Source organism: Mus caroli, unplaced genomic scaffold (genome assembly GCF_978045245.1).
Source record: "Mus caroli unplaced genomic scaffold, Mus_caroli_1 scaffold_10, whole genome shotgun sequence".
Lineage (NCBI taxonomy): Eukaryota > Metazoa > Chordata > Mammalia > Rodentia > Muridae > Mus > Mus caroli.
This window is the reverse complement of record NW_028227265.1, coordinates 89,264,756-89,287,733: the sequence shown is the minus strand read 5'-3', so window position 1 is coordinate 89,287,733 and position 22,978 is coordinate 89,264,756. Positions and strand designations below refer to the sequence as shown.

General features: G+C 41.8%; 1 pseudogene; it reads left to right on the top strand.

Moving 5' to 3' along the window:
• Positions 1-17,704: 17,704 nt before the first annotated feature.
• LOC110300219 (bifunctional phosphoribosylaminoimidazole carboxylase/phosphoribosylaminoimidazole succinocarboxamide synthetase pseudogene) lies at positions 17,705-18,652 on the top strand (annotated as a pseudogene).
• The last annotated feature ends 4,326 nt before the right edge of the window (positions 18,653-22,978 follow it).

The window sequence follows — 22,978 nt, the reverse complement described above, 5'->3', positions numbered from 1 at the left end:
TCCCACCAACAATGAAGGAGTGTTCCTCTTTCTCCACATCCTCGCCAGCATCTGCCATCACCTGAATTTTTGATCTTAGCCATTCTGACTGGTGTGAGGTGGAATCTCAGGGTTGTTTTGATTTGCATTTCCCTGATGATTAAGGATGTTGAACATTTTTTCAGGTGCTTCTCTGCCATTCCCTATTCCTCAGGTGAGAATTCTTTGTTCAGTTCTGAGCCCCATTTTTTAAGAGGGTTATTTGATTTTCTGGAGTCCACCTTCTTGAGTTCTTTATATATATTGGATATTAGTACCCTATCTGATTTAGGATAGGTAAAGATCCTTTCCCGGCAGACATCTGGCACCCTCCCAGCCGGAGGACAGTGATCTGCCCTACAGGGAGCACCATCTTGGCTCCGGGGCTCCGCCGAACTTAGTCTGCAGAGGTGAGAGTGAGGACCACAGAGGCAGACAGCTTCTGGGACAGGCGGGAGCCACAGAGCCGCTGAGGCAGCACCCTTTTGGGGCTGCAGATATCCGGCACCCTCCCAGCTGGAAGACTGTATTCTGCCCTGCACAGGAGCCCTCTGCCTCAGGAGCAGGGAGCACATCTTGGATCCAGGACTCCTCTGAACTTAGGAACGTAGTCTGCACAGCTGAGAGTGTGCACCACAGAAGCTGACAGCTTCTGTGACCTGCCAAAGCAACACAGCATCTGGGAAAGGTCCTGTTTTCGGCCTTCTTCTTCGGCCAGGAGAAGGTCCAAATGCCAGATATCTGTACACCTTCCCTTTAAGAGGAAAGCTTGTCAGCAGGGAGTGCTCTAACCACTGAAACTCAGAGGAGAGAGCCTGTCTCCCAGGTCTGCTGACAGACGATACTCAGAATCACCAGAAGAACAACCTCTGAACAGAGACAACTATAACAACTCCAGAGATTACCAGATGGCGAGAGGTAAACGTAAGAATCTTACTAACAGAAACCAAGACCACTCACCATCATCAGAACCCAGCACTCCCACCTCGCCCAGTCCAGGGCACCCCAACACACCTGAAAAGCTAGACCTGGATTTAAAAGCATATCTCATGATGATGATAGAGGACATCAAGAAGGACTTTAAAGAACTACAGGAGAACATGGCTAAAGAGTTACAAGTCCTTAAAGAAAAACAGGAAAACACAACCAAACTGGTAGAAGTCCTTAAAGAGAAACAGGAAAACACATCAAATCAGATGATGGAAATGAACAAAACCATACTAGACCTAAAAAGGGAAGTAGACACAATAAAGAAAACCCAAAATGAGGCAACACTGGAGATAGAAACCCTAGGAAAGAAATCTGGGACCATAGATGAGAGCATCAGCAACAGAATACAAGAGATGGAAGAGAGAATCTCAGGTGCAGAAGATTCCATAGAGAACATCTGCACAACAATCAATGAAAATGAAAAATGCAAAAAGATCCTAACTCAAAACATCCAGGAAATACAAGACACAACGAGAAGACCAAACCTACGGATAATAGGAGTGGATGAGAATGAAGATTTTCAACTCAAAGGACCAGTAAACATCTTCAACAAAATTATAGAAGAAAATTTCCCAAATCTAAAGAAAGAGATGCCCATGAACATACAAGAAGCCTACAGAACTCCAAATAGGCTGGACCAGAAAAGAAATACCTCCCGACACATAATAATCAGAACAACAAATGCACTAAATAAAGATAGAATACTAAAAGCAGTAAGAGAAAAAGGCCAAGTAAAATATAAAGGCAAGCCTATCAGAATTAGACCAGATTTTTCACCAGAGACTATGAAAGCCAGAAGATCCTGGACAGATGTTATACAGACACTAAAAGAACACAAATTCCAGCCCAGGCTACTATACCCAGCCAAACTCTCAATTAACATAGATGGAGAAACCAAAGTATTCCACGACAAAACCAAATTCACACATTATCTCTCCACGAATCCAGCCCTTCAAAGGATAATAACAGGAAAAAACCAATACAAGGACGGGAACCACGCCCTAGAAACAACAAGAAGGTAATCCCTCAACAAACCTAAAAGAAGACAGCCACAAGAACAGAATGCCAACTTTAACAACAAAAATAACAGGAAACAACAATTACTTTTCCTTAATATCTCTTAATATCAATGGTCTCAACTCCCCGATAAAAAGACATAGACTAACAAACTGGCTACACAAACAAGACCCAACATTTTGCTGCTTACAGGAAACTCATCTCAGAGAAAAAGATAGACACTACCTCAGAATGAAAGGCTGGAAAACAATTTTCCAAGCAAATGGTATGAAGAAACAAGCTGGAGTAGCCATTCTAATATCTGATAAGATTGACTTCCAACCCAAAGTCATCAAAAAAGACAGGGAGGGGCACTTCATACCCATCAAAGGTAAAATCCTCCAAGAGGAACTATCAATCCTGAATATCTATGCTCCAAATACAAAGGCAGCCTCATTCATTAAGGAAACTTTAGTAAATCTCAAAGCACACATTGCACCTCATACAATAATAGTGGGAGACTTCAACACACCACTTTCACCAATGGATAGATCATGGAAACAGAAACTAAACAGGGACACAGTGAAACTAACTGAAGTTATGAATCTAATGGATCTGGCAGATATCTACAGAAAATTCTATCCTAAAACAAAAGGATATACCTTCTTCTCAGCACCTCATGGTACCTTCTCCAAAATTGACCACGTAATTGGGCACAAAACAGGACTCAACAGATACAAAAATATTGAAATTGTCCCATGCATCCTATCAGATCACCATGGACTAAGGCTGATCTTCAATAACAAAATAAATAATAGAAAGCCAACATTCACGTGGAAACTGAACAACACTCTTCTCAATGATACCTTGGTCAAGGAAGGAATAAAGAAAGAAATTAAGGACTTTTTAGAGTTCAATGAAAATGAAGCCACAACATACCCAAACTTATGGGACGCAATGAAAGCATTTCTAAGAGGAAAACTCATAGCTCTGAGTGCCTCCAAAAAAAAAACTAGAAAGAGCACACATTAGCAGCTTGACAACACACCTAAAAGCACTAGAACAAAAGGAAGCAAATTCACCCAAAAGGAGTAGACGTCAGGAAATAATCAAACTCAGGGGCGAAATCAATCAAGTGGAAACAAGAAGAACTATTCAAAGAATCAACCAATCAAGGAGCTGGTTCTTTGAGAAAATCAACAAGATAGATAAACCCTTAGCCAGACTCACTAGAGGGCACAGGGAAAGCATTCTAATTAACAAAATCAGAAATGAAAAAGTAGACATAACAACAGATCCTGAAGAAATCCAAAACACCATCAGATCCTTCTACCAAAGGCTATACTCAACAAAACTGGAGAACCTGGATGAAATGGAGAAGTTCCTAGACAGGTACCAGTTACCAAAGTTGAACCAAGATCAGGATAATGATCTAAACAGCCCTATATCCCCCAAAGAAATAGAAGCAGTCAGTAATAGTCTCCCAACCAAAAAAAGCCCAGGACCAGATGGGTTTAGTGCAGAGTTCTATCAGACCTTCAAAGAAGATCTAATCCCAGTTCTTCACAAACTATTCCACAAAATAGAAACAGAAGGTACTCTACCCAACTCATTCTATGAAGCCACAATTACTCTGATACCTAAACCACAAAAAGACCCAACAAAGATAGAAAACTTCAGACCAATATCCCTTATGAATATTGATGCAAAAATCCTCAATAAAGTTCTTGCTAACCGAATCCAAGAACACATCAAAACAATCATCCATCCTGACCAAGTAGGTTTCATCCCAGGGATGCAGGGATGGTTCAATATATGGAAATCCATCAACGTAATCCAGTATATAAACAAACTCAAAGACAAAAACCACATGGTCATCTCGTTAGATGCGGAAAAAGCATTTGACAAGATCCAACACCCATTCATGATAAAAGTGGAAAGATCAGGAATTCAAGGCCCATACCTAAACATGATAAAAGCAATCTACAGCAAACCAGTAGCCAACATCAAAGTAAATGGTGAGAAGCTTGAAGCAATCCCTCTAAAATCAGGGACTAGACAAGGCTGTCCACTTTCTCCATACCTATTCAACATTGTACTTGAAGTCCTAGCCAGAGCAATTCGACAACAAAAGGAGATCAAAGGGATACAAATTGGAAAAGATGAAGTCAAAATATCACTTTTTGCAGATGATATGATAGTATATATAAGTGACTCTAAAAATTCCACCAGAGAACTCCTAAGCCTGATAAACAGCTTCGGTGAAGTAGCTGGATATAAAATTAACTCAAACAAATCAATGGCCTTTCTCTACACAAAGAATAAACAGGGTGAGAAAGAAATTAGGGAAACAACACCCTTCTCAATAGTCACAAATTATATAAAATATCTTGGCGTGACTCTAACTAAGGAAGTGAAAGATCTGTATAATAAAAACTTCAAGTCTCTGAAGAAAGAAATTATAGAAGATCTCAGAAGATGGAAAGATCTCCCATGCTCATGGATTGGCAGGATCAACATTGTAAAAATGGCTATCTTGCCAAAAGCAATCTACAGATTCAATGCAATCCCCATCAAAATTCCAAATCAATTCTTCAACGAATTAGAAAGTGCAATCTGCAAATTCATCTGGAATAACAAAAAACCTAGGATAGCAAAAACTCTTCTCAAGGATAAAAGAACCTCTGGTGGAATCACCATGCCGGACCTAAAGCTCTACTACAGAGCAATTGTGATAAAAACTGCATGGTACTGGTATAGTGACAGACAAATAGACCAATGGAATAGAATTGAAGACCCAGAAATGAACCCACACACCTATGGTCACTTGATCTTCGACAAGGGAGCTAAAAACATCCAGTGGAAGAAAGACAGCATTTTCAACAAATGGTGCTGGCACAACTGGTTGTTAACATGTAGAAGAATGCGAATCGATCCATTCCTATCTCCTTGTACTAAGGTCAAGTCTAAGTGGATCAAGGAACTTCACATAAAACCAGAGACACTGAAACTTATAGAAGAGAAAGTGGGGGAAAGCCTTGAAGATATGGGCACAGGGGAAAAATTCCTGAATAGAACAGTAATGGCTTGTGCTGTAAGATCGAGAATTGACAAGTGGGACCTCATGAAACTACAAAGCTTCTGCAAGGCTAAAGACACCATCAATAAGACAAAAAAACTACCAACAGATTGGGAAAGGATCTTCACCTACCCTAAATCAGATAAGGGACTAATATCCAATATATATAAAGAACTCAAGAAGGTGGACTCCAGAAAGTCAAATAACCCCATTAAAAAATGGGGCTCAGAACTGAACAAAGAATTCTCACCTGAGGAATACCGAATGGCAGAGAAACACCTGAAAAAATGTTCAACATCCTTAATCATCAGGGAAATGCAAATCAAAACAACCCTGAGATTCCACCTCACACCAGTCAGAATGGCTAAGATCAAAAATTCAGGTGACAGCAGATGCTGGCGAGGATGTGGAAAAAGAGGAACACTCCTCCATTGTTGGTGGGATTGCAAGCTTGTACAACCACTCTGGAAATCAGTCTGGCGGTTCCTCAGAAAATTGGACATAGTACTACTGGAGGATCCAGCAATACCTCTCCTGGGCATATATCCAGAAGATGTCCCAACCGGTAAAAAGGACACATGCTCCACTATGTTCATAGCAGCCCTATTTATAATAGCCAGAAGCTGGAAAGAACCCAGATGTCCCTCAACAGAGGAATGGATACAGAAATTATGGTACATTTACACAATGGAGTACTACTCAGCTATTAAAAAGAATGAATTTATGAAATTCCTAGCCAAATGGATGGACCTGGAGGGCATCATCTTTAGTGAAGTAACAGGATCACAAAAGAACTCACACAATATGTATTCACTGATAAGTGGATATTAGCCCAAAACTTAGGATACCCAAGATATAAGATACAATTTGCTAAACGCATGAAACTCAAGAAGAATGAAGACCAAAGTGTGGACACTGTGCCCCTTCTTAGAATTGGGAACAAAACACCCAGGGAAGGAGTTACAGAGACAAAGTTCATAGCTGTGATGAAAGGATGGACCATTTAGAGACTGCCGTATCCAGGGATCCATCCCATAATCAGCTTCTAAACGCTGACACCATTGCATACACTAGCAAGATTTTGCTGAAAGGACCCAAATATAGCTGTCTCTTGTGAGACGATGCCGGGGCCTAGCAAACACAGAAGTGGATGTTCACAGTCAGCTATTGGATGTATCACAGGGCTCCCAATGGAGAAGCTAGAGAAAGTACCCAAGGAGCTAAAGGGATCTGCAACCCTATTGTTGGAACAACATGATGTACTAACCAGAACCCCGGAGCTCTTGTCTCTAGCTGCATATGTATCGAAAGATGGCCTAGTCGGCCATCAATGGAAAGAGAGGCCCATTGGACTTGCAAACTTTATATGCCCCAATATAGGGGAATGCCAGGGCCAAAAGAATGGGAATGGGTGGGTAGGGAAGTGGGGGGCGCTATGGGGGACTTTTGGGATAGCATTGGAAATGTAATTGAGGAAAATATGTAATAAAAATATTAAAAATCAAAAAAAAAATAAAATAAAACTTCCACTAAGTGTCAAAAAAAAAGAAAAAAAAGAAAAAAAAAGAAAGGATGGACCATCTAGAGACTGCCATATCCAGGGATCCATCCCATAATCAGCTTCTAAACGCGGACACCATTGCATACACTAGCAAGATTTTGCTGAAAGGACCCAAAGATAGCTGTCTCTTGTGAGACTATGCAGGGGCCTAGCAAACACAGGAGTGGATGCTCACAGTCAGCTATTGGATGTATCACAGGGCTCCCAATCGAGAAGCTAGAGAAAGTACCCAAGGAGCTAAAGGGATCTGCAACCCTATAGTTGGAACAACATTATGAACTAACCAGTACCCCGGAGCTCTTGTCTCTAGCTGCATATGTATCGAAAGATGGCCTATTCGGCCATCACTGGAAAGAGAGGCCCATTGCACTTGCAAACTTTATATGCCCCAATATAGGGGAATGCCAGGGCCAAAAGAATGGAAATGGGTGGCTAGGGAAGTGGGGGGCGCTAAGGGGGACTTTTGGGATAGCATTGGAAATGTAATTGAGGAAAATATGTAATAAAAAATATTAAAAATTTTTTAAAAAAAAGATCCTTTCCCAATCTGTTGGTGGTCTTTTTGTCTTATTGAGGGTGTCTTTTGCCTTGCAGAAGCTTTGCAACTTTATGAGGTCCCATTTATCGATTCTCGATCTTACAGTGCAAGCCTTTTCTGTTCTATTCAGGAATTTTTCCCCTGTACCCATATCTTCGAGGCTTTTCCCTACTTTCTCCTCTACAAGTTTCAGTGTCTCTGGTTTTATGTGGAGTTCCTTAATCCACTTAGATTTGACCTTGGTACAAGGAGATAGGAATGGATCAATTCGCATTCTTCTACATGATAACCGCCAGTTGTGCCAGCACCATTTGTTGAAAATGCTGTCTTTTTTCCACTGGATGGTTTTTGCTCCCTTGTCAAAGATCAAGTGACCATAAGTATGTGGGTTGATTCAATTCTGTTCCATTGGTCTACTTGTCTGTCGTTATACCAGTACCATGCAGTTTTTATCACAATTGCTCTGTAGTACAGCTTTAGGTCAGGCATGGTGATTCCTCCAGAGGTTCTTTTATCCTTGAGAAGAGTTTTTGCTATCATAGGTTTTTTGTTATTCCAGATGAATTTGCAGATTGCCCTTTCCAATTCGTTGAAGAATTGAGTTGGAATTTTGATGGGGATTGGATTGAATCTGTAGATTGCTTTTGGCAAGATAGCCATTTTTACAATGTTGATCCTGCCAATCCATGAGCATGGGAGGTTTTTCCATCTTCTGAGATCTTCTTTAATTTCTTTCTTCAGGGACTTGAAGTTCTTGTCATACAGATCTTTCACTTCCTTAGTTAGAGTCACGCCAAGGTATTTTATATTGTTTGTGACTATTGAGAAGGGTGTTGTTTCCCTAATTTCCTTCTCTGCTTGTTTATCCTTTGTGTACAGAAAGGCCATTGACTTGCTTGAGTTAATTTTATATCCAGCTACTTCACTGAAGCTATTTATCAGGCTTAGGAGTTCTCTGGTGGAATTTTTAGGGTCACTTATGTATACTATCATATCATCTGCAAAAAGCGATACTTTGACTTCTTCTTTTCCGATTTGTATCCCCTTGATCTCCTTTTGTTGTCTAATTGCTCTGGCTAGGATTTCAAGTACAATGTTGAATAGGTAGGGAGAGAGTGGGCAGCCTTGTCTAGTCCCTGATTTTAGTGGGATTGCTTCCAGCTTCTCACCATTTACTTTGAGGTTGGCTACTGGTTTGCTGTATATTGCTTTTATCATGGTTAGGTATGGGCCTTGAATTCCTGATCTTTCCAAGACTTTTATCATGAATGGGTGTTGGATTTTGTCAAATGATTTTTCAGCATCTAACGAGATGATCATGTGGTTTTTGTCTTTGAGTTTGTTTATAAAATGGATTACATTGATGGATTTTCATATATTGAACCATCCTTGCATCCCTGGGATGAATCCTACTTGGTCAGGATGGATGATTGTTTTGATGTGCTCTTGAATTCGGTTAGCGAGAATTTTATTGAGGATTTTTGCATCAATATTCATAAGGGAAATTGGTCTGAAGTTCTCTATTTTTGTTGGGTATTTATGTGGTTTAGGTATCAGAGTAATTGTGGCTTCATAGAATGAGTTGGGTAGAGTACCTTCTTATTCTATTTTGTGGAATAGTTTGTGAAGAACTGGGATTAGTTCTTCTTTGAAGGTCTGATAGAACTCTGCACTAAACCCATCTGGTCCTGGGCTTTTTTTGGTTGGGAGACTATTAATGACTGCTTCTATTTCTTTAGGGGATATGGGACTGTTTAGATCATTAACCTGATCTTGATTTAACTTTCGTACCTGGTATCTGTCTAGAAACTTGTCCATTTCATCCAGGATCTCCAGTTTTGTGGAGTATAGCCTTTTGTAGAATGATCTGATGGTGTTTTGGATTTCTTCAGGGTCTGTTGTTATGTCTCCCTTTTCATTTCTGATTTTGTTAATTAGAGTACTTTCCCTATGCCCTCTAGTGAGTCTGCTAAGGGTTTATCTATCTTGTTGATTTTCTCAAAGAACCAGCTCCTCGATTGGTTGATTCTTTGAATTGTTCTTCTTGTTTCCACTGGGTTGATTTCACCCCTGAGTTTGATCATTTCTTGCCGTCTACTCCTCTTGGGTGAATTTGCTTCCTTTCGTTCTAGAGCTTTTAGGTGTGTTGTCAAGCTGCTAATGTGTGCTCTCTCTAGTTTCTTTTTGGAGGCACTCAGAGCTATGAGTTTTCCTCTTAGAAAAGCTTTCAGTGTGTCTGATAAGTTTGGGTATGTTGTGGCTTCATTTTCATTAAACTCCAGAAAGTCCTTAATTTCTTTCTTTATTCCTTCCTTGACCAAGGTATCATTGAGAAGAGTGTTGTTTAGTTTCCACGTGTGTGTTGGCTTTCTATTATTTATTTTGTTATTGAAGATCAGTCTTAGTCCATGGTGATCTGATAGGGTGCATGGGACAATTTCAATATTTTTGTATATATTGAGGCTTGTTTTGTGACCAATTATGTGGTCAATTTTGGAGAAGGTACCATGAGGTGCTGAGAAAAAGGTATATCCTTTCGTTTTAGGATAAAATGTTCTGTAGATATCTGTCAGATCCATTTGTTTCATAACCTGTGTTAGTTTCACTGTGTCCCTGTTTAGTTTCTGTTTCCATGATCTGTCCATTGGTGAAAGTGGTGTGTTGAAGTCTCCCACTATTATTGTGTGAGGTGCAATGTGTGCTTTGAGCTTTACTAAAGTTTCTTTAATGAATGAGGCTGCCCTTGTATTTGGCGCATAGATATTCATAATTGATAGTTCCTCTTGGAGGATTTTACCTTTGATGAGAATGAAGTGCCCTTCCTTGTCTTTTTTGATGGCTTTGGGTTGGAAGTCAATCTTATCAGATATTAGAATGGCTAGTCCAGCTTGTTTCTTCCTACCATTTGCTTGGAAAATTGTTTTCCAGCCTTTCATTCTGAGGTAGTGTCTATCTTTTTCTCTGAGATGAGTTTCCTGTAAGCAGCAAAATGTTGGGTCCTGTTTCTGTAGCCAGCCTGTTAGTCTATGTCTTTTTATTGGGGAGTTGAGTCCATTGATATTAAGAGATATTAGGGAGAAGTAATTGTTGCTTCCTTTTATTTTTGTTGTTAGAGTTGGTGTTCTGTTTTTGTGGCTGTCTTCTTTTAGGTTTGTTGAGGGATTACCTTCTTGCTTTTTCTAGGACGTGGTTTCCGTCCTTGTATTGGTTTTTTTCTGTTATTATCCTTTGAAGTGCTGGTTTCGTGGAAAGATAATGTGTGAATTTGGTTTTATCGTGGAATACTTTGGTTTCTCCATCTATGGTAATTGAGAGTTTGGCTGGGTATAGTAGCCTGGGCTGGAAATTGTGTTCTCTTAGTTTCTGTATAACATCTGTCCAGGCCCTTCTGGCTTTCATAGTCTCTGGTGAAAAATCCGGTGTAATTCTGATAGGCTTGCCTTTTTATGTTACTTGACCTTTTTCCCTTACTGCTTTTAGTATTCTATCTTTATTTAGTGCATTTGTTGTTCTGATTATTATGTGTCGGAAGGAATTTCTTTTCTGGTCCAGTCTATTTGGAGTTCTGTAAGCTTCTTGTATGTTCATGGGCATCTCTTTCTTTAGGTTTGGGAAGTTTTCTTCTATAATTTTGTTGAATATATTTGCTGGTCCTTTGAGTTGAAAATCTTCATTCTCATCTACTCCTATTATCCATAGGTTTGGTCTTCTCATTTTGTCCTGGATTTCCTGGATATTTTGAGTTAGGATCTTTTTGGATTTTGTATTTTCTTTGATTGTCGTGTCGATGTTCTCTATGGAGTCTTCTGCACCTGAGATTCTCTCTTCCATCTCTTGTATTCTGTTGCTGATGCTTGTATCTATGGTTCCAGATTTCTTTCCTAGTGTTTCTATCTCCAGTGCTGCCTCAATTTGGGTTTTCTTCATTGTTTCTACTTCCCTTTTTAGGTCTTGGATGGTTTTATTCAATTCCATCACCTGTTCGGTCTGGTTTTCCTGCAATTCTTTAATGGATTTTTGTGCTTCCTCTTTAATGTCTTCTACCTGTTTAGCAGTGTTCTCCTGCAATTCTTTAAGGGATTTTTGTGCTTCCTCTTTAATGTCTTCTACCTGTTTACCAGTGTTCTTTTGTATTTCTTTAAGTGTGTTATTAAAGTCCTTCTTGATGTCCTCTACCATCATCGTGAGATATGCTTTTAGAACCGGGTCTAGCTTTTCCGGTGTGTTGGGGTGCCCTGGACTGGGCGAAGTTGGAGTGCTGGGTTCTGATGATGGTGAGTGGTCTTGGTTTCTGTTAGTAAGATTCTTACGTTTACCATTCGCCATCTGGTAATCTCTGGGATTAGTTGTTATTGTTGTTACTGTTTAAAGATTGGAGCAGACTCTGTGTTCCACTCACCAGAAGTCTCAAAATCCTGTGGCGGGTGTCGTGGGTAGCTGGCGGGTGTCAGCCGACCCTGCGCTCTAGCTACCCAGGTGCTGGTCAGACCCGAAGAGGCTTGTGGCCCTACTCAGGCAGGTTTTCTGCTTCCCTAACTAATGCAGTCTTAGGTCCCGCGAGGTAATTGGATTGGAGCTGAAGCTGTGTTCCACTCACCAGAAGTCTTAAGATCCTGTGGCGGGTGTTGTGAGTAGCTAGTGAGTGTCAGCTGACCCTGCGCCCTAGCTACCCCGGTGCTGGTCTGACCCGAAGAGGCTTGTGGCCCTACTCAGGCCGGATTTCTGCCTCCCCAGCCAAAGCAGTCCCAGGTCCCGCGCTATTGGACTGGAGCAGAAGCTGTGTTCCACTCACCAGAAGTCTCAAAATCCTGTGGCGGGTGTCCTGGGTAGCTGGCGGGTGTCAGCCGACCCTGCGCCCTAGCTACCCAGGTGCTGGTCAGACCCGAAGAGGCTTGTGGCCCTACTCAGGCCGGTTTTCTGCTTCCCTAACTAATGCAGTCTCAGGTCCCGCGTGCAATTGGATTCGGCCCTTTGTTTTCTATTCAGGTTCTGGATGTGGTTAAGTAAGGAAGAAAGTAATAGGACAAACATGTCATTGTGGAGGTGACTAAGTTTGAGGATGCAAAGGAGATATGTAGACCCCAGTCCAAACCAAGACACAGTATTCTAGATCATTTTGGTTTGTACATCATATTCTAGGCCTATTCAATGTTTCTCTATCTCTTCCATCCCCAAATCCCTTTCTCATTCTTCCATAGATTCAGAAAAGAAGAGTTACCTATCCTTTAAGGATCTTCTGAAATTCCCATTTCTTCAGGAAAAGCATTCCTGACAACTTCCTCTACTGTGTTTTGTTTCTTCTTGCTGTTTTATCCTCTTGGTTCACTACTTGTATCGTTACTTGATTCTCAACTCTTTATCAGCTCATTGGGTTTTCAGGGTAACCTAAAGGAGGATTTTTTTTTTTTCTGCTTAAATTTTTTTCTTATATATTTCATAATGCCTAACCCTGAGTAGGCTTGTTGATTAGATAAATCAGTGCTATCCACTCTAAGGTCAATAACACTGAGCAAGAGCACAAAGAAGCGCATTAAATTAACTTCAGTTGCTTCTATACACAGCCCAACATATTCAAAATTTAATTTCAGCAAGTGATCACTGAAAATATTATTTTTTAAATATTTATTTATTTTATTTATATGACTACACTGTAGTGGTCTTTAGACACACCAGAGGAAGGCATCGGATTCCATTACAGATGGTTGTGAGCCACCATGTGGTTGCTGGGATTTGAACTAAGGACCTCTGGAAAAGTAGTCAGTGCTCTTAACCACTGAGCCATCTCTCTAGCCTGAAAATATTATTAATTAATCATTTTGCATGACCTTGATAATACTAAGTGTTTAAAATACAAAGTGTTTTTCTGCACTTTGAAATGTTGAAATATCTTCATCTCAGGAAAAAATGATTAAGAAGAGCGACATAGAAAGGTAGTCCAAGTAAGAAATGAGTTTGTTTGTAAGTGCCTAAGTTTTTTTTACAAGTTTTGTTGCTGCTGCTGTTGATCTATTAAAATCACCATTTGGAGCAAAGATATGGCATGAGGCAAAGTGGCTTTGGGGAAAGATAGCATCAAACCCTCCAAGGCTGAGAAAGAGGTGACAGCTAAGATTTGATGGTGGGTGGATGTAAAAATTATTCAAGAATGTAATGTTTTGCTTTTGGATGGTGAGGCGAGAGCGAACGCAGGCAAAATGTACACCTGGGACTGTTAGATCTGGTGGCAGAATCCACCAGAATCTATCACCACCAGATTTCTAACATAGAATAGTTGATGAGTTTAGGATGATAGATTTTACATCCAGCAGTTGTTTTATCTATTGATTCTAAACTAAGATTGTCTGGTGTTTTCCTTTTCTCGGAGACTCAACTGAGCTCCAGGGGAAAGGCAAAATGACTCCTAGGTGTCACCTGAACTACATTTATAAGAATTTCAGGAAAGGATATTTAAAGGATCATTCCAAGAGCATAGCTGTTTTACTCCTTCACTGAGCTACTCTCACAAATATGGGCTCAACTGAGAACTTTTAGTAATACTGGAAAATGATGTGGCAGAAATCAACATCTGAGGGTCTTAGACTTATGTGTTTGGAGAACATACTTTTGTCCTGGATTCTAACTGCTTCCTGCAACACTGTGTATCTATTTCAAAATCACCCGTATTCTTCCTGTTTCCTGAGAACACTGATATGTCCTTAATACAGAACAAGCCACAGTTCCTTATTTTTCTATGTGTCAGATCCTTCGGATCTCACAAGAACAGAATCTGGTCAGAAAGGTTCTTTAACCCTGACCATGCTTTGCTTGGACTTCAGGCCACACACTCACACAGTGTCCTGCTGCTGACTCTACTGTTGGGACTTACAAGTGAGCATTTCCCAAGATTAGAATTATTTCCCTGTTTATGGGCTACCCCTACCATTGAAACAACAGGATTCCACTTAACCACCTGACCTCTCAGAGGAGAGGTCAGAATGTAATTTTAGATTACTGGAAGAGTTGATGCTGGTTAGCTGGAGCTAAGAAATTAGTGATGATTAAAAGAGACCAGCAGCATTGAAGTGAAATCTTCTGGGAAGTGTTTTCTGACAGCACAAAGAAGCTGTGTGCCAGAGATAGCCAAGGTTATACCTTGACTTGCAGCTGGAATTGGTCATGTGTAAGAATCACCCAGGTGGTACTGGTTTTGAAGGCATGAAGGGGTCATTGAGAACAGCTGAGGTTTGGCACTGTGAGAGGTCGGGGAAGGATTTTGGTGAAGGTGCAGCCTCAGATTCATTCGACAGCCTGAGACTGAAGGGGTCATGCAAAGAAGTTGAGGCTTGAAACAATAAAGAGAGCATAAGAGACCATAGGTGAAGTCTAGTTGGAATGGAAGACCCCAGGATATCAGAGATGCCAGTACCATGGGCTGACCACAAAGACCAGCAGCAGTAGTCAGTCTGAGAAGTCAGTCCAAGGCAAGAGTGCTACAGGAGGAGAAGCTGGAGAAGTGACCCAAGCCCTTTGGAGGAGTCCAGAAAATCACACATATATACTAGACAGTGTAACATGAAGCTGTGTAGTTGAAGTTTCCTGAGACCCCAAGTTGTTAGAGATGCCACACACATGGGATACCTGCTGAGGAGAGTTGCTAACAGGAAGTGGAAGCTGACCAAGAGAAAGAACTTGTTGCAGCCAACAAAGCTAAAAGGAGTTGGACATCAGACATGGAGATTCAGAGAGTGGGGTTTGCCCAGCAGGTTTTGGTTTTGTCCAGTACGTAGTCACCATGACGTTTTGGGATGATAATGTATATGATGTAATGTTGGAAGTATGTGATCTGCTTTTGGATTTTGACTTTATATGGGGTTATAGTTAATAAATTATATGAATCACAGAAGAGACTTTGAATTTTGGACTTTTTGTGGAGACTGTTATAGACTTGGGGGACCATTGAAGTTGGACTAAATATATTTGTTTAATGCTATGGTTAGGTATGAGCTTAATAGACTCATGTTTGAATAATCTTATGAGGGACAGGGATTGAAATGTGGTGTTTCTATATGCTTGGCCCATGGGAAGTGGCACTATTAGAAAATATGGCCTTGTTGGAATAGGCCTTGTAATAGAAAGTAATGGGTGGTGAGCTTTGAGGTCCTACTCTTATGCTCTGCCCATGCAGAAGCCAGCCTCTTCCCGGTTGCCTTTGGGTCAAGATGTAGCACTCTAGGATCTTCCAGCATTATGTCTGCCAGAACACTGTCATGGCTCTTGCCACTGAAGGGGAGCCACTTCAGAGAAGCACTATAGCCTGATATGAGTTGAAAACTGATCTTGTATCTGATGAATGAACACAGAGACGTCCAAGGACAAACAGAGACGTTAATGCGTGTAAGCAAATGATAGATGACTGCTGCCCAGGATGGTGGTAGGAGTAAAACAGGAAGGAGGTCAGATTTTAGATATACGCTGAAGGAAGCCCATAGAATTTTGTGGAGGACCAGACTTGTTTTGAGGGTGCAGTCCCTGGGTTTTGGCCCAGGCATCTTGGGGAAGACAGGAGCCAGGCCTGAAAGCCCTAGGACATGTCAGGACCTTGTTTGGGGGCTTCTTTACTCTGAGATGCTTACGTCCCTCTAGACACCACCCAATTATAGCACTGAACAAACATGTTCTGAGTCACAGTGGGTGAGGACTGGTTCCAGTTTTTCATTCTAAGATTATTTATATTGCTGTAATAACAACTCAGCTTTCTTTTTTATTTTGGTTTTTGTTTTTTGGGGGGAGGTGCAGCAAATTTTGTTGATGGTATTCAAGAGAGTAGGGAGGGATCCCTAGGCCCCTCCTGTTATCATGGGGTCCTGGGGTGAAAATTGTGAGGGAGATGCTCAGTGTTGGGGGCTAAGTTGGGACAGGGACTCCTCAGCAACTGAGGGCCTCTCTCTTGCTCTCAGTGTCCTTGCTGGGGTGAATGGTCCAGGGTTTCTTACTCCTTGGAGGCCATGTAGGCCATGAGGTCCACCACCCTGTTGCTGTAGCCATATTCATTGTCATACCAGGAAATGAGCTTTACAATGTTGTCACTGAGAGCAATGTCAGCCCCAGCATCAAAGGTGGAATAGTGGGAGTTGCTGTTGAACTCATAGGAGACAACCTCATCCTCAGTATAGCCCAGGATGCTCTTCAATGGGTCCTCAGATGCCTGCTTCACCACCTTCTCTTTTTTGTTTTTGTTTTGTTGTTGTTGTTGTTGTTGTTGTTTTGAGACAGGGTTTCTCTGTGTAGCCCTGGCTGTCCCGGAATGGAACTCACTTTGTAGACCAGGCTGGCCTCGAACTCAGAAATCTGCCTGCCTCTGCCTCCCAAGTACTGGGATTAAAGGCGTGTGCCACCACTGCCCGGCTTCACCACCTTCTTGATGTCATCATACTTGGCAGGTTTCTCCAGGCATTACGTCAGGTCCACAATGGATACATTGGGAGTAGGAACAGGAGAGGCCATGCCAGTGAGCTTACCGTTCAGCTCTGGGATGACCTTGCCCACAGCTTTGGCAGCACCAGTGAATGCAGGGATGATGTTCTGGGTAGCCCCTCAGTCATCTCGACATAGCTTTCCAGGGGGGCCATTCACAGTCTTCTTCTGAGTGGCAGTGATGGCATGGACTATGGTCACGAACCCTTCCACAATGCCAAAGTTGTCATGGATGACCTTGGCCAGGGGAGCTAAGCAGTTGGTGATGCAGGATGCATGCTAACAATCTTGAGTGAGTTGTCATATTTCTCCTGGTTCACATCCATCACAAACAGGGGGGCATCAGCAGAAGGGGCGGAGATGATGACCCTTTTGGCCCTACCCTTCAAGTGGTCCCCAGCCTTCTCCATGGTGGTAAAGACACCAGTAGACTCCATGACATACTCAGCAGTGGCCTCACCCCATTTGATGTTAGTGGGGTCTTGCTCCTGGAAGATGGTGATGGGCTTCCCGTTGATGACAAGCTTCCCTTTCTCAGCCTTGACTGTGCCATTGAATTTGCCATGGGTGGAGTCATCCTGGAACATGTAAACCATGTAGTTGAGATCAATGAAGGGGTCGTTGATGGCAACAATCTCCTCTTTGCCAAGTGCAGAGCAGAAGGCAACCAGGTAACCCTGGTAACCAGGCGCCCTGTTCAGCCAAATCCATTCACACCGATCTTCACCATCTTGTCTACAGGACAAGGCTGGCACTGCACAAGAAGATGATGCGGCTGTCTCTGGAACAGGAAGGAGCAGAGAGACAACGACTCAGCCTTCTTTCCATCTTTCTAAGAAATCAAACCTCAAACCACCCAAGGATCATGGCACACCAAACCCAGTCCTGCGATCTCTTGAAGAAGGAAGATCAGGAATATCACTTATACTTCTAATGATTGCAGCAGGGAATGCAGCTAGAAAGAACCACCTGGAAGGCCAATAAGATCACCAGCTGCATATTTCAGTTGTGACAGGAAGCTGGTATAAAAACTGCTTTCACCAAGAAATTTGGGGAGACTGCTTTCATTGCACCCCAATGTGAAATGATTCCATTGAATGGGTATGGCAAAGACTAGCAACTGGATCTTTTCTCAAAAGGAACCCTGGGGTAAAGGAGGCATGGAAGTTTTATCCACCAAAAGTGGAGGTGTTCTTCAAGGATGATGCCAGTAATGATCCACAGTGGTCTGAGGAGAAACTCACCGCTGCAAAATTGTACTTTGTTGGCCTTGTTATAGGGCAGACTGAAGTGGACATCATGAGTCATGCCATACAAGCTATTTTTGAAATTCTGGAGAAATCCTGGCTGCCCCAGGACTGTATGTTGGTTGATGAAGATTGAATTTGGAGTTGATGTAACCATCAAAGAGATTGTCCTTGCTGACTATGGCCATTGGGAGATCGGAGCCAGCAGAAAGACAAACAGTCTTACCATGATCTCAAAGAAGTAACTCCGGAAGGACTCCAGATGGTAAAGAAAGACTCTGAGTGGGTTGCAGATCGAGTGGAGTTGCTTCTCAAGTCAGACAGTCAGTGCAGGGTGGTAGTGCTGATGGGCTCCACCTCTGACCTTGGTCACTGTGAAACAATTAGGAAGGCTTGTGGAAATTTGGGGGTTCCATGTGAACTTAGAGTAGCATCCGCACATAAAGGACCAGATGAGGCTTTGAGAATTAAAGCAAAATATGAAGCAGATGGCGTAACTACTGTATTTGTCACAATGGCGGGCAGAAGCAACGGTCTAGTCCCAGTGATGTCTGGTAATACTGTATATCTGGTTATCAGCTGTCCCCCAATCACACCAGACTGGGGCGCTCAGGATGTGTGGTCATCTCTTCAACTGCCCAGTGGTCTTGGCTGTTCAACTATACTTTCTCCAAAAGGATCAGCTCAGTTTGCTGCTCAGATATTTGGGGTTAAACAACCATTTGGTGTGGGCCAAACTTCGAGCAAGCATATTGAACACGTGTCCTTAAAGGACAACACACATGTACACACACATACACACACACACACACACACACACACAATTTTAAAAAATAAACTTTTTAAAAAGAATACTGTTTCTAAATGGTAATAGCATTTTTTATTAATCAGTAGATACTGCTTGATCTGAGTTGATGCTTTGAAAATTAAAATATTTGTATTGTGTATAACAATAAAAAAAAAAGAATTACATTGTTCTTTAAAAAGCATGCTGCTACCCTGTCACCTTCTGGTTTTCTGTGTTCTACTTTGAGATTTATGTATCTGGTGATCTGTTATTTCTGCTACATTGATTTTAAAAAAAAACCTTTTTAGTAAATACTCTTTCTCCTGAAAAACAAAAACAAAAAACACAAGAATGTAATGTCTGAAAGAGCGAAGCTAACACAGAGAACAAAAAGTTATCAGGCTCCTGAGAGGCTCTGCCAGAGCCTGACAAAAACAGAGGCAGATGCTCTCAGAGGCGGATGCTCTCAGCCAACCTTTGAACTGATCATGGGGTCTGCAATTGAGGAGTTAGAGATAGGACTGAAGGAGATGAAGGGGTTTGCAACCCCATAGGAAGAACAATAATATCAACCAGCCAGACCCCCAGAGTCTAAACCACCAACCAAGTACACATGGAGGGACCCATGGCTCCAGCCATATATGAAGCAGAGGATGGCCTTGTTGGGCATCAATGGGAAAAGAGGCCCTTGGTCCAGTGAAGGCTCGATGCCCCAGGGTAGAGGAATGCCAGGACAGGGAGGCAGGAGTAGGTGGATGGGTGGAGGAAGACCCTCATAAAAGCAGGAAGAAGGGAGATGGGGTAAGGGGTTGGGGGGTTGGAATCAGGAAAGGGGAAAACATTTGAAATGTAAATAAAGAAATATCCAATTAAAAAAGAAGTTATCAGGCTTGTATGAGATAAATTAAGAGATCACAGAAACCAAGGAGAGTATAGACATATTTTGAAACGCAGTGGAACAGCACATGGGAGCGGGTAGGATGTGTTTGGGAGCTCAGGGAGGTCTATTGGGTGTGGCTAGGGAGAGACCTTCGAGGCAATGGAGCCCTGGATCAGTGCTGAGGAGGAAGAGAAGACATACATCGGGTAAGCTTCTTCTAAAGCTTAGCTCCAAGTCCTTAAAACTCGGTGGTAAATTTTGAAAGTTATTTTGGATTGAGGAGACTGACGTTTTCCAGCAGATACGGACTCAGCATGAATTCTGGCCGAAAGAAACGGAGACCAGCACAAGGTTGGGTGGAGCCCCGGGCAATTCTTGATTAATGGCCAATGTAAAGAAACCCCAGCAAGAAGCCAAGTGACAGAACACGGGAAAATTTGTAGGGAAAACACCATGGGACTCAAAGCTATTGCAAAACCATTACATGGCCTCAGTCCAAAAAAAAAAAAGATTAATTTTAAAGATGTCCTTAAGACTTGATGAATTTTTTTTCAACGACTTCACTTCCCTCCATACTCCGTATTTCACAGCTTGTCTTCAGGGATAGTAAAAGTGAACTGGGTCCAGTGAAAAGTTGACTTTAAAGTTTTATACATTTTTAAGGCTAATGAAGAGCAACAGTGGTTTGAAAAAATTGGTAAACTGTACTGGCCAGACCTCTAGTCTAGTACTTGGGCAAGTCATATTTATCTCATCCCTGCATTATTGTCCAACATCTCATCAGTGTACAAAACTGTACATCTTAAATTTGTGGTCCTGAACCGGCTTGAAGATGATAAAACCAGAAATTGGACCTTGTTAGAAAAAAAAATCAGCTCATTCAGTCTTAAAGTGAATCCCTCATTTGTGGAGACAAAATTTCCTTTAGGTTGTATTTGGCAAGAATGGTAGAATAGAGAATGGAATTTATTCATTGAAGAAAGTCCCTTGAAATTCCCTGTCATTTCATCAACACTTAGGAGCTCAAATGTGCATAAACGTTTGTGAAATCGAGAAAATGACAACCTGAGTTATTAAAAATAAATAAATAAAAATAAATTGGATTCTTTCATTCCTAATGGGGGTAGGGTAGTTTTACAGATGTAAAGTTTAACTTCTTTTCAATGTTTTTCTAAAAACTCTTGTTCTGTTTTCTTGTATCGGTCATACTCCCTATTAGAGTCTAATGCTAGATCTGTGGATCCCATTCTTTCTACATTCACACATCTTTTGCAAATTGAGAAATAACCAAAGATATAATGCAAACTCAAGGTTAATTAATAATTTCAAACAGGAAATATGTCAATCTATATAGGACATTAAAAATCACTGTGTCGAACTTCCTAGCCATTGTGCTAGAAATTTGTGGTAAACAATTTGTTTATTTTTTGCCTCACAGAGAAATAACTGATTAGTGCCATATAAACACAGTATGTTCACGGTTCAGGAAATATCAAAATCACATTGACTCAATCATTGGTATTCTGACAACATTGGCAGTTTCTAGATAATAAATCACTTCGTACCAACTCATTGTACTGCAATATAATCACTGGTTAAATATACATTTGAACATCATAATGAACTTCAATAAAGATATATGGATAAATGATGTCTTAAGTTTTAAAATAGAAATATCCATTACTAGACATGGAGGTGACACACTAGTGACTCAAAGACAGTCTAAAGAATTTGTGGTAACATGGTCCTTTTATCCCACACTTGGGGTTAAGGGCATGTTTGGCTCTGTAATGAGTTCTATCCAGTCTAGATTACCTGAGGCCCCACTTTAAAACTAAGAACAGCGCAACAGGCAAGACAATAGAGAGACAGCGTCTGCTCGGAAGCTCTGTAAGGGAGGTCTGAGTCTTCATGTCAGAGTGGAATTCTCTATAGTAATGTCATAAGGCCCGAAGATAGATAGCATCCAGGGCTTGTTAGGACCTACTTTTCTGTTGGAAGGCAGCAGAGGCCTTGCTCTGATTCCAACCTACCTTGAATAAAAAAAAAAATCAACCATGTTCTAAGGTTAGAATAACTCAGCATGATCTTTCATTGCAGAAGAATAGCCACAAAAACCTCTAATTTTAAAAAATCCAGATGATTTTTATATAATACAAAATCAGTGAAACATCTTGAGGCTTCAGAAGTAAGTTTGAGGGAGGGCATTTGGTGTTAGTGCCCGAGTGAATCAATTCACTAGATGTCATTAAGGACTTAGCATAGAGAAATCATGATAAAATGTAAGAGGTGTATGCTGATGGTCGTAATTGATTACAACATGTATTCTATCAGTTCCCTTACAGTAGCTACGCTCTATAGACCTGGACTCATCCGGGAGAACAACGGACAACTTCACTTGATACGCAACCTCTGAAGATGGCAACAGATATTGTGTACATGTGCCATTTCTGGTGCAAGCCCCTTGTTATTCAGCAAAATTCCTTAGAAAAGTCCTACTTTAAAGAAGAACGATCAGAGGATCTCATTAAACCTAGGTACTGCGTCACATGAATGAGCACTTGGCTAGTCTTACTAGTAGGATTGAATAAAAGGCCCTTTTACCACAGTATGAAGCCGGAAAAGATAGCCCTTCCTACCAAGCGACAATAACATACAATGATATTCAATTCTGTGCCAGGACTCCGCTTCATTCTTGTGTTAAAATTAAGAGTTTAACATCGTGACTTTAATCTTATCAGAGACTTCTAAAGCAAATAGCACAGAATGAGAAACCTCGATTGTGTAACTTCTGTTTTTGCTGGCTATGAAATACCAAGTATCCTTTTCGTTAAAAACCCACCTCCAAATAACCATGACTATGACCTGCCTATTCACGAGTCTGGAGTCTTCAAGTTTTGATTTCATTACAGAACGTGATACTTTTTGACAAAGCACATCTATCTGGGCTTCTAGTTTATTATGATCATATACTATTATTTTTATGTTCCCAATTCTCAATGAGAGAGGGAGAGAGAGGTGGAGGGAGGGAGAGAGGGAAGAGGAGGAAAAGAATCCTGCTTAGAAGAAACCTCAGAAATGTCCCCCACCCCACCCCCAAATTGGGTTCTGCCAAGGAAAAGGGGCATTTTCCCTCGGCCAAACCCTGCGTCTCCGACCCACGCCCACCCACCCCAGCGGGCAAACGTGTACGTGTAACCACGTGTGCGCGCGCCCTGATCCTGACCCTGACCCTTCAGAAGCGTGGAGTTAGACACCGCCTTCCTGGAGTCTCTGCGCGCCCGCCCGCCGAGCCGTGACAAACGCTCCAGGCGAGGGTCGCGAGCACGAGGGAGGGGCGGGACGGCCCTGCCCCCTCGCCGCCCCGCCCCCTCGCCCCGCCCCACTCCGCCCCGCCCCTCCGCCTCTACTCAGAGGGGTGCCCACGTG